The following is a 13,592-nucleotide window of genomic DNA, read 5'->3' as shown; positions in this document are numbered from 1 at the left end:
GAAGCAGTGCCATGAACAGTGATATAGGGCATTGGAAAGTTGCAATGATTTAGTAAAGCTAAAATGGCCTGTTGCTTCAAACTAGAGAATGACACTGGGACAGATTTTTCCCTGTCCCCGCGGGAACTCATTTTCCCGTCCCATCCCGGCGAGTTCTTTTCCTGCCCCTCCCCCATTCCTGCAAGCTCCGTCCTCATCTGCACGAGCCTCAAACACTTGAAAATCCTAAGTAGCAACATTCTAGAGCTCAGCTTGTGATGTCATAATGCCTCATTCCACCAATGCCTAAGCTCCGTCCTCATCCGCACAAGCCTCGAACACTTTAAAATCCTAAGTAGCAACATTCTAGAGCTCAGATTGTGATGTCATAATGCCTCATTCCACCAATGCCTAAGCTCCGTCCTCATCTGCACAAGCCTCAAACACTTTCAGATCCTAAGTAGCAACATTCTAGAGCTCAGATTGTGATGTCATAATGCCTCATTCCACCAATGCCTAAGCTCCGTCCTCAACTGCACAAGCCTCGAACACTTTCAAATCCTAAGTAGCAACATTCTAGAGCTGAGATTGTGATGTCATAATGCCTCATTCCACCAATGCCTAAGCTCCGTCCTCACCTGCACAAGCCTCGAACACTTTCAAATCCTAAGTAGCAACATTCTAGAGCTCAGATTGTGATGTCATAATGCCTCATTCCACCAATGCCTAAGCTCCGTCCTCATCCGCACAAGCCTCGAACACTTTAAAATCCTAAGTAGCAACATTCTAGAGCTCAGATTGTGATGTCATAATGCCTCATTCCACCAATGCCTAAGCTCCGCCCTCATCTGCACAAGCCTCAAACACTTGAAAATCCTAAGTAGCAACATTCTAGAGCTCAGATTGTGATGTCATAATGCCTCATTCCACCAATGCCTAAGCTCCGTCCTCATCTGCACAAGCCTCAAACACTTTAAAATCCTAAGTAGCAACATTCTAGAGCTCAGATTGTGATGTCATAATGCCTCATTCCACCAATGCCTAAGCTCCGTCCTCACCTGCACAAGCCTCAAACCCTTTAAAATCATAAGTAGCAACATTCTAGAGCTGAGATTGTGATGTCATAATGCCTCATTCCACCAATGCCTAAGCTCCGTCCTCATCTGCACAAGCCTCAAACACTTTAAAGTCATAAGCGTTCGAGGCTTGTGCGGTTAAGGAAGATCTTGCAGGAATGGGACAGGGACAGCGACAAAACTCATGGGGACGGGACGGGAAAATTGAGTTCCTGTGGGGATGGGGACAAATTTGTCCCCGTGTCATTCTCTACTTCAAACCTGACATGGTAATGTTAGGTATATAAGTTGTATAAGATATATACTGTATTTCCCCATATATAGGCCGCAGCCTATACATGAGTTTTACAAACCTGTGTATGGGGCGTGGCTTACTTAAATGAGGCAGCCTATCTAAACCTTTTTAAATCATCCCCCCTTCTGCCAGCTGCCTCCTTGAATCTCCAGCGGCGCAGGGCAGTTGCGATCTTTTCGGCATCCAGCCTGGCTCTGCACCGCTTGCTGAATGCCTGCCATCTGTTCTCGCAAGTCCCCCGAGTCTCGTGAGAACTGATGGCAGCCATTCAGCAAGCGGTGCGGGGCCGAAAAGATCGCAACTGCCCTGCACCGCTGGAGATTCGAAGAGGCAGCTGGTAGCCATCCAGAAGGCAATGTACCGGTAAGATAAGCAGTGGCTCATGCCATGGGGTGGCTTATCTACCGGTTTTAAAACAGAGATCACCGTTTCCTGCGGCCTATTCATGGGGAAATACGGTAATAGAAATGGATCAGACCATGAGAATAGCCTTACTGGGTCGGATCAATGGTCCATCAAGACTAATAGCCCATCCTCACAGTGGCTAATCCAGGTCACCAGTACCTGGTCAAAACCCAATGAGAGCAACATTCCAGAGCTTAGATTGTGATGTCATAATGCTTCAGTGCCAATCTCATCTGTGATGTTACAATGGCTTGATTGTCCTTACTTGGCACACATAAGTGGATAAGAACAGCCATACTGGGTCAGGTCAATGGTCCATCTTGCCCTGTAGCCCATCCTCATAGTGGATAATCCAGGTCACCAGTACCTGGTCAAAACCCAAAGAGTAGCAACATTCCAGCATCTCAAAGAATAGCAAGATTCCAGAACCCCAATGAGAGCAACATTCCAGAGCTTAGATTGTGATGTCATAATGCTTCAGTGCCAATCTCATCTGTGATGTTACAATGGCTTGATTGTCTATACTTGGCACACATAAGTGGATAAGAACAGCCATACTGGGTCAGGTCAATGGTCCATCTTGCCCTGTAGCCCATCCTCATAGTGGATAATCCAGGTCACCAGTACCTGGTCAAAACCCAAAGAGTAGCAACATTCCAGCATCTCAAAGAATAGCAAGATTCCAGAACCCCAATGAGAGCAACATTCCAGAGCTTAGATTGTGATGTCATAATGCTTCAGTGCCAATCTCATCTGTGACATTACAATGGCTTGATTGTCCTTACTTGGCACACGTAAGTGGATAAGAACAGCCATACTGGGTCAGTCAATAGTCCATCTTGCCCTGTAGCCCATCCTCATAGTGGATAATCCAGGTCACTAGTACCTGGCAAAAACAGAAGTTGTGAATTTTCAGAAGTGGCACTATGTTTTCTGCCACCCAAAATCTATATAACTTTAAATTAATTTCTGATAGGCATATGCATTTGTTAGTGCTCTTTCAATTTATTAGAATACCTTAAATTTGGGGTTGATATTCATGGCTTTGTGTTTTTTTAGAAGCCCCCCCAAAAATGGCTACAGGCCCCAAGTAAATTTACCAACAGAGCAGGAAGATGACAAGATGGCCGCTTAAAGATACCTCAGTGTCATCCCAAGTTCCCCAAATGAACTTTGCCACACTGTTATGCATTTGCTGGGATTAAATTCTTGTCGTCACCATGAAACACAAAAGCACCCTTCATCCTCTTTCCTGTTTAGATGGGAGAAGCTAATTCCCAGGGCTTTCTTCCCATAGCGAGATAATTTTGCAAATTGGTCCAGGGAAAACTCTTTCCACTCACTTCAGTAGTGAGTAGAGAGAAGTGGGAGTTTCCTTCCTAACCTACCTATAGTTTTTATTCCAGAAGAAAAAGAGGATTCGATCTCTCTAGGCTTCTGCACATTCCCAAAATGGAGTCTTAATAGAACCCCTCAGATCAAAATGTGGCTCCTGGGTTATAAGAAAGAGAGAGGTAAAGGTAGCACCCCCCCCCCCCCTTATGCAAGCACCAAGTCATGAATGACTTGTGGGGTCCCTTTCATGCATGACTCTTTCTTGACAGACTATTGTCATTGCCGTCAGTCATCTGTTGGAATGCTCCTACTTTGACTCAGTTGACGTCGATTTATGAGGTTATAAATTTGCCTGAGGTGGATTTAATTGAATACCTTTTTTAGATGTACAGTGTTATCCAGTTTTTCTGATGTTTTAAATTTGTCGCTTTTGTGTGTGTATCAGCTTTTCTGATAAAGATTTTGTATTTTTTGTGATTTAGGCCTGTTTTGTTTTGTTTTTTGATTATGCTTGTACTTTTGGAACCCGCTTAGCATTGTTGGATTTGCGGGATACAAATATTTTAAATAAATAACATAACGAAATCTGGGTTATGAGAAAGAGAGAGGCAATGATAGTCCCCTCTGCCTAAGTACCAAGTACGTCTTCATCATAAAGACCTCAATATGTATACTGTACTTTGGAAGAAAGGACAGATATAGGTGTTTAATTAAATGCCTCCATGACATAAGACTCTTTCAATTGAAAGGAAGCTCTGGAAAGTGAGAGCATAGAATAAAGGTGAAAGAGTAACCTAAGGGGGAAGTGTGATTGTCGCTGACAGGCTTCTCAACAGTGTACTATGAGAGCACTAGGTCTTCCGCTATCTCTTTCATGGGAGTAACGCTGTGGAATAAGTTGTCTGGACCGCTAAGAGCTCTTGTAGATTTTCAAAATTTAAGAAACTCCTAAAAATGACATTGTTTGTAGAAGCATGCCAATGAATGTCTTTCCTGGGTTATGAATGTTCCTGTATTGATACGTTGTTGAGTGCCGTAAATCATGGTTGATATGAAGGAACTGTCATAGTAATTTTTTGTATAACATGCGTTGTATGTTTTTTATTTTTATATGATTGTTCTTCTTGTAAAACCACCTAGTTATAGGTGGTTAAGAAATCTTTTAAATAAATAAATAAATAAGGAAACATTTCAATGAAAAGGGCGGTGAAACAAAGACTACAATTGAAGGAGATGGAGCTCCTCTCATATGAGGAATGACTAAAACGGTGAGGGCTCTTCAGTTTGGAAAAGAGACGACCGAGGGGAGATAGGATTGAAGTCTACAAAATCCTGAGTGGAGTAGAACGGGTACGAGTGGATCGATTTTTCACTCTGTCAAAAATTACAAAGACTAGGAGACAATAGGAGGAAATTTTTTTTCCACCCAGAGAATAGTTAAGCTCTGGAATGCGTTGCCAGAGGTTGTGGTAAGAGCGGATAGCCTAGCTGATTTTAAGAAAGGTTTGGACAAGTTCCTGGAGGAAAAGTTCATAGTCTGTTATAGACAAAGACAGGGGGGGAAGCCACTGCTTGCTCTGGATCGGTAGCATGGAATGTTGCTACTCTTTGGGGTTCCGGAATCTTGCTATTCTTTTGGATTCTGAATGGAATGTTGCTACTCTTTGGGTTTTTGCCAGGCACTAGTGACCACCGTGAGAACGGGCCACTGGGCTTGATGGACCATTGGTCTGACCCAGAAGGCTATTCTTATGTTCTTATGAATTCAAAACACGCTTGGGACAAGAACATAGGATATCTATGAGAGAGGAAAGAGAGTAGATGACACGGAGAGGCCTTACTTGCTTTCATTTTTCTCTGTTTCAAATCTATGACCCTCTTTTAGTGTCTTGGTTACCCATTGCCTTCCCCAGTCATCTGGGTTATGATGACCTACAAATCTGTAATCTAAAATCTACATGGGTCATAAAATCTGCATCAACTCATCTCTGCTTGGCTCTTATCAGGATACATAACGCATTTTAATTTCTTTATCAGCTTCAGGTTTGGTTCAGTGAATGGCTGACACTGTCTCTGTATCTGGAAAGAGTTTTAAAAAAATGTTGCAAAAAAAAACCCTATGTGTCTCTGTCAGCTGATACCAAACACAGGTGCAGGAAAAATCAGGGGACGGGCAGAGTTCAGTGACCAGCCTGTAGGTTAATAATTGTCTGGGCAAATGTGAATTGTTTACAGGCTGTGATTCCTTTTATAGTTTAAGAATTATCCAGTTGAGATCCTTTTAAAGAAGTCAGCAGAATACTCTTCCCATTAAACAATTTTATTAAATTTTAAATACATAACAACCCCCCCCCCCAATATAAACTATACAATGTTTTAACTCATAACTTAAATTAGCTGTCATTTTACTGTATTTACAGCACAATTTGACAAGTTACTAATCACTAGTGAGCTGTGTTAGCACCCAAGAAAGGGATCTGGGTGTCATTGTAGACGATACGATGAAACCTTCTGCCAAATGTGTGGCGGTGACCAAAAAAAGCAAACAAGAGGCTAGGAATTATTTAAAAAGGGATGGTTAACCAGACTAAAGATATTATAATGCCCCTGCATTGCTTCATGGTGCAACTTCATCTGGAGTATTGCGTTCAATTCTGGTCTCCTTATCTCAAGAAAGATATGGCGGCACTAGAAAAGGTTCAAAGAAGAGCGACCAAGATGATAAAGGGGATGGAACTCCTCTCGTATGAGGAAAGACTAAAACGGTTAGGGCTCTTCAGCTTGGAAAAGAGAAGGCTGAGGGGGAGATAGGATTGAAGCCTACAAGATCCTGAGTGGATTAGAAGGGTACAAGTGGATCAATTTTCCACTCCATCAAAAATTACAAAGACTAGGGGACACTCAATGAAACTGCTGAGAAATACTTTGAAAACCAATAGGAGGAAATATTTTTTCACTCAGATAATAGTTAAGCTCTGGAATGGGTTGCCACAGGTTGTGATAAGAGCGGATAGCGTAGTTGGTTTTAAGAAAGGTTTTGGACAAATTCCTGGAGGAAAAGTCCATAGTCTGTTATTAAGACATGGGGGAAGCCTCTGCATGCCCTGGATCGGTAGCATGGAATGTTGCTACTGTTTGGGTTTTGGCCAGGTACTAGTGGCCTGGATTGGCCACCGTAAGAACGGACTACTGGGCTTGATGGACTATTGGTCTGACCCAGTAAAGCTATTCTTAAGTTCTTATGTGTTAAGATGGCAGTGGAGAACTTGGCTCCGATGGGTTAATTGTATATAATCAAAAACTGTCAGTGTCTTTCCGTTGAAAATAGTAAATTAATCTTTTTAAGAACACTTTGTTAACAGCATGGCTACTAATAAACTAGGAAAATGCAAGAATTTGGAAGTTGTTTCACCAAATAAACAGACAGCTAAAGTGGAAGAAGAGGCCAAACAAGACACTGAAGAAATTAAAGCAGAGGTAACCAATATAAAATCTGAATTACTCTCCTACAAAACTTGACTACACAAGACTGAAAGTAGGTTAGAGGTACTGGAAAATAACATAAAAAGTGTGCCGGGTCATCGTAAAAAAATGACATTACTTGAAAGAGAGCTGGAAGACATAGATAATTTTATGTTAGGATTGCCTGGAGGCAGAGAAGGCAGGGATTTGATCAAGTTTTTGACAGCCACTCTTCCACCGTTATTGGGAATTCAATTCGCACAGAAGTTTGAAATCAAACAAGCACATCGGGTGCCTTCACAGTTGCTACGAAATAGCCGTTATCCCTGTCCTATTGTGGTTAAGCTTCTAATCAACTGGTTGACATCATGCAAAAAACTCAAATAAAAGCTCCCATTAAATTTGCCTGCTTTTTGTGCCTGATTTAAGTAAGCAAATGGCCAAAACGCGTAAACAAACTTCTGGAATTTAGACCAGACTACTTCTCTTAAGAAATACAAAATAAGTTTCAGTTCCAACTTGTTCCCTAGTAATTAATGCCATATGAAAAACAAATGGCTTACATTATTTGTTCATCTTCTTAGGAGGCCCTTCAAGCAGCTGTAGCTCATGTTTGCGTTCCATAAACCAAAAATATATAAAGCAGTATAATAATATACTATCCCATATAGTTCATCAAATGGTCCAAAGAAGATTTATCATATGGGAAATCTTTTAATTTTCTAAATTATAATTAATGAGTAAATATCTCAAAAATAATATATATACGTTACATCAGCGACGGATATCTTTTAAGGCCTAAACTGGCCAAACCCACACATACATCAAAATATAAAATTCCATACGTCATACAAGATGCTTCAAAAACAGACATCAATAAACCAAGTCAAACAAACCAGACCATCGAACACCTCCGTGACCAGCACTCAGCTCTCGAGAGTCATCACTTCTTCTCCCTCAGGCAAACTCAGACTCTGTATTTTATCTTACAGAGCAGGTGTCTTTTCAGCAGTTTCCTAAAGCTCTGAACATTTTGCTGCTGGCGAATGTGTCCTGGAAGATTGTTCCACTCCCAGGGGCCGATGCCGTGAAAGACACTGTTTCTGGAAGAGGAAAGCCTTAACTCCCGCACAGATGGTACAGACAGATCGCAATGCTCAACTGAGCGGTGCAGTCGAGCCGGCTCACGCGGCAAGATGCTCTGGACCAGGTGTTTAGGGGCCAACTTCTGTAAGCACGTAAAGACATTCACAAGATCTTATCCTGCACTTTCAGCCAATACAACCTTATAAAATATTCTGTTACATGCTCACGTCTGTCCATTTTAAACAGAGAGCGCACCACTGAATTTTGGGCCACCTGAAGCGTCCCCATGACTGGGATGTGCAACCATTAGCATGCATTTGGTTCTTTAGCATGCCTCAGAAATTATACTGTGTAAAAAACTAATGTAGCGCACAGGAGGGGATGACTTACCAAACCATGTTAAGCACTTAAGGGCAAATTCTATAACAAGCGCCCAAAAGTTAGGCGCCTAATTAGGCCCTGCTCAGCACAATTCAAGTAAAAATTTGCTGTTTAATGAATCGCGCTAAGCGGAACCTATTTTGGAGGCGCCCAAGACATAGGCCAGCTCTAGGCGCAACTAAAAGTTAGGCGCCTAGCTGAGCGCTTAAGCATGCTTAAGAGCGGCGATTCTGCAACAAGGCGCCTAACATGTAGCCACGCCCATGCCTAACATGCATAGCGCCTATTTTTTTTTGAAGGCCGCCTAAATTTTTAGAGGCGCCTTGTTACAGAATCGCGCTTTCTTGATAGGCACCTATGTTTCGATCAGTGCTGATTAAAACGCTTAATTGAACTTGTTATTCAATTTAGATAGGCGCCTGTCTAGTTGGGCGCCTCCAAAATAGGTGCCTAACTTTAGGCACTGGTTACAGAATTTGGGCCTTAAGCCCCAATTCTATAAATAGTGCTTAAAAATTAGGCACCGAGCAATGCATGGTGGTTATTAATCTTGAGTAAGACGCCATTTATAGAATCATGTCTAGTCCACCTAAATTGGACTTAGGTGCCAGTAGACATCAAAACCTTAGGCGCTCCCTTTTTACACTTAGGGTTTCCTTTACAGAATGTAAGAACATAAGACTAGTCTTACTGGGTCCATCTAGCCCAGTATCCAGTCTTCGTGGAGGCCAATCCAAGCCACAGGTACCTGGCAAAAACCCAAATAGTAGCAACATTCCAGAGCTGATATTGTGATGTCATAATGCCTCATTCCACCAATGCCTAAGAGTCAACCTAGTGATGTCACAATGGCTTGACTCTCCTATAATTGACTCATATAAGAGCATAAGAAAAACTTGACTGGGTCAGACCAGTGGTCCATCTAGCCCAATATTCAGTCTTCGTGGAGGCCAATCCCAAGTCACAATTACCTGGCAAAAACTCAAATAGTAGCAACATTCCAGAGCTGATAGAAACATAGAAAATGATGGCAGAAAAGGGACATAGCCCATCAAGTCTGCCCACCCAACTGACTCACCCCCATGGGTTTATTTTCCTAGAGATCCCACTCCTAATGGCCCAACTCTTAACTCTATCCTCTTAGGGATCCCATGTGGGCATCCCATTTACTCTTACAATGGCTTGACTCTCCTATAATTGACTCATATAAGAGCATAAGAACAGCCATACTGGGTCAGACTAGTGGTCCATCTAGCCTAGTATTCAGTCTTCGTGGAGGCCAATCCAAGTCACAAGTATCTAGCAAAAACCCAAATAGTAGCAACATTCCAGAGCTGATATTGTGATGTCATAATGCCTCATTCTACCAATGCCTAAGAGTCAACCTAGTGATGTCACAATGGCTTGACTCTCCTATAATTGACTCATATGCATAAGAAAAGCTTGACTGGGTCAGACCAGTGGTCCATCTAGCCCAGTATTCAGTCTTCGTGGAGGCCAATCCCAAATCACAAGTACCTGGGAAAAACCCAAATAGTAGCAACATTCCAGAGCTGATATTGTGATGTCATAATGCCTCATTCCACCAATGCCTAAGATGTCACAATGGCTTGACTCTCCTATAATTGACTCATATAAGAGCATAAGAACAGCCATTTGAGAAAAGATAGGTAGCTAATTGGCACCTAACTTGTGGCACACTGTATAGCATTAGGAGGGGTAGTGTCAGAGCCCCTGAAAATCTTGGTTTGGCTCTGGTGAGCCTCTCCTACCTGGATAAATCCAGCTGAAAATAGACCTGCCAGAGAGGTTTGATCTGCAATAATCAGATTTACCATAAGGTGGTGCTGCTGGCTCACATTATGTTTGTGGAGATAACAAGACTTACAGGGACAATCTGATTCACTAAGGATTTCTCCTATGCTGTGTCTTCTGAAAGAAAAATTTACGAAAACAACCCTCCCCCCCACACTTTTTACAAAACCACAAAAGCAGTTTTTAGCGTAACTTTTCTGGCTTTGTCTAGACTGGATAATAAGAAACCAACATTCTATAGTTTATATAAACTGCTCACATCTCAGCTCTGTCTGCAATGTATCTTGCTATATTAATTTTCCGTTGCTCGCTAATTTGTAATCTTGGATCTATATTTTGAGGACTTGAGTTGGGTTAGTTGGAAATAATTTTCTTTATTATTAATTATCTAAAGGTTTGATTGAGATTTATACTTGTTATAAGTCATATCATTGCTAACTTACTTTCTGTACAAGTGATTACTTGGTATGTAATTTGAAAAACTTATAAATAAAAAAATAAAAAAAATACTTCCAGATAAATTTGATTAATCGTAACATGCTAATGTAATTTTGAAAGTTTTTTTTTTTTTTGTAATATCGCTGTCTGTATACAGTCTCTTTCTTTGTAAACCGCTCTGAACTGATTGTGGTATTGCGGTATATAAAAATTAAGTTATTATGATGATTATTAAATGACAATCTGTGGCATCATTCACATGCGTAGGTGTTCTTTATCGAAATTGTCCTTATCGACTGGAAAATGAAATGTCTCTGGTGTAGTCTGGCGATATATGTGTGGAATTTGCTCTGTGTCATATGCAGTGCAGATTAATCACACCAATGCACGAACTTATGGTCTGATTCAAGGGTGCTATATCTATAATATCAGTCTTCCAACCAGTGTTTTTTTAGTGTTTTTTCCCCTAGCGTGATGTTTCCCCTAGCCAGAGACCACAAGATAAAAGCTAAGAACATGCTTAAATATTGATAAAATAAACAGATGATACAAAAGCAAATAAACTCATATAATTTATGATAATTAGTTAAAGGACCCGCTGGCACGTAAAGCTTAGAGCAATGAGATCTGTTTGAGCTCTGAGTGGTGGCACTGAGGATCCTGAAAAAATTTAAAAAGGAAAAATATAGGGATGCAAAGCATCTGATACGCAGTGCAGAGCCACAAATCTTACTGTCTCTTTTGCACAGACCACAGTGTAATAAAAACCTTCAATATTGCCCAAGAATGATATAATAGATCACATAGGCTTGAGATTGGACATAGTCCCAAATGTAATGCATTCCATATCCAAACGTCTGAATTCTTTTTAATGGTGGCATTTCTCCCTTTAGAAATTTGTGGGTGGGCTTTCCTCCAAAGTTTCATGTTTCAGCGGCTGTTTATCCAGCTCCTTACAAAATATTGCACCACGTCCTCCCTTATCCCCCCCCCTCCACCCCTTTTCCAACCCCAACCCACCCCACACAGGCCTATACCTATGCACTCTCTCCCATTCGAACCGTAAGGTCCAGTGCATCCTCCAGAACAAGCTCCATAAATTATTTTTTTTTGGTCTTTAATTTATATTTTCCGCTATTAAATATTCCCCTCAACTGCTAAATTAGAACCAGGATTGCGTTTCTTTTTCCAGTGTCGGCTAATCTAGGATAAGTTATTTTTCCTGGTCCATTTGATTGAAAACAGAATTTGAGCAGTGTTGAATTCAGGCACACTCTGAGAAGTGTAAGACTCTTATCCACCTCCATCCACCCCCCTCCCGCCATAAGATTTCGCAAATAGGGATGTGCATTTAGTTTCCCATGTTGCCTCATGGATCGCTCTGCCAGGCCTACTGCGATTTTGTGTTGGAAAGATTAATTTTAAGAAAATGTTGGGAAACGCAGCTCTTTGTTCATGCTTTCCTATGAAAAATGTTGCTATTTCTGTTCTTCCTGTCAGATACAAGGCTAATGAATAGTTGGGTTTTTAACTTTTTATACTTTTATTGCTGAATGTTTAATTGATAAGAAGTTTGTCCATTGTTGGTCCACATCTATGCGACTAAAGGGCAATCAGTATATTATATACGTAACCAACATGTTAACTCCATGTGGTATATACATTTTTAAATAAATAAATAAATGTTGTTTTAAAGTAAAATATTATATAAATATACGTTGTAGATAGTTAAAGTAGGGGTTCATTCACACCAAAAATAACAAAAACAGGACAGTTGACAAAATCATAAATAAACGGAGAAAAATAAACCTCAATTGTGGGTCGCCGGGACTACACAAGTACCCAAAGCTCACCACCTCAACACGGGTTTATAAAAAAACTCCGTACAGTTATAAGTTACTTTCATGCTTCAACATCTCTTTAAAAGAATAGTTTTCAAAAAATTCTCAAAGGATTTGAATTTCAACGTCCTATAATTTTCTATAAGTAAGTGAAACAGCCCCAAACTAACTATATGTGTGGCAATCAGCTACAGCTGTAGATAAATTCTAAACAGGGTCTAGTAGCGTAGCGTGGCTATAAAACCTGCATAGTAGCGTGTATAAGAGAGTCAAACACTCATCTGAAGAAACATCTTCGTCCCGATAGAAAAGATCTTCTATTTCGCCTGAAAGCAGGCTACTTCAGGGGATTCGTTTACACCAGGTTATCTCCACGCTGTCAGCTGTATACCGGGAGGCCTGTTTCTCTCAAAATGGCCCACAGACCGAGATACGCGCCCGACTCGTTTAAAAACAGAACGGAGTCGGGCGTCATGACATCATCGCAAAAACGCGATGAGTCATAGGTCAACCATCACTACTTCACATAAAACACTAAATCCAAGAAAATAAACCTCAATTGAGGTTTATTTTTCTCCGTTTATTTATGATTTTGTCAACTGTCCTGTTTTTGTTATTTTTGGTGTGAATGAACCCCTACTTTAACTATCTACAACGTATATTTATATAATATTGTTCTTCACAGAATACGATTGTACCTTTACTATATTTGGTTTTAAAGTAAAAACAACGGGAAAAATGTGGCACCTCCCGTACAATTTAAAAGATTTCATATGTATAGATATAGATCATTTTGGAGCCATTTTCATCAATAAATTATACTATTGCTCAAATAGAGGGTCCATTTTTTATTGCACAAATAAAGCAAAGTGTTGCTCAATGATACTGTTCGGGAACGCGAGGACTTCTAAGCGTAGTGGCTCCCCCGCCCCACACACACACCCCCTCAGACTGTAAAAAGGAACGCTTCAAAGCAGCGGAAGCGGTGGCGCACTTTTCGCCTGCGCTCAAATGGCAGCGCGGGATTGTTAGCACGCGTTTTACGCTTTTGACGCGTCACCGTCCTGGGTTCCCCCCCCCCAGTCAGTCAGGTTTTCAAGATATCCCTAATGAATATGCATGAGGCAGATTTGCATATAATAGAGGCGTGCAAATCTGCCTCATGCATATTCATTAGGGATATCTTGAAAACCGGACCGGCTGGGGGGGTCCCCCGGACAGGTTTGAGAACTCCACCCCCCACCTCCACACACTCCTTCCCCGCCCCCTTCTGCCACGCATGCGCTGCTTCTCTTCCCTTCCCCTGTACTTCTGTAACGTTCCTTGCGCGAGAAGCAACCCCCAAGCTGCTGTCACGCCAGTGTCAGCTCTTCATAAGAAACATAAGAAGTTGCCTCCGCTGAGGCAGACCAGAGGTCCATCTCGCCCAGCGGTCCGCTCCCGCGGCGGCCCATCAGGCCCATTGCCTGAGCAATGGTC

The sequence above is a fragment of the Geotrypetes seraphini genome, chromosome 18 (genome assembly GCF_902459505.1).
Source record: "Geotrypetes seraphini chromosome 18, aGeoSer1.1, whole genome shotgun sequence".
In the NCBI taxonomy this organism is placed as follows: domain Eukaryota; kingdom Metazoa; phylum Chordata; class Amphibia; order Gymnophiona; family Dermophiidae; genus Geotrypetes; species Geotrypetes seraphini.
Note: the sequence above shows the minus strand (reverse complement) of the source record.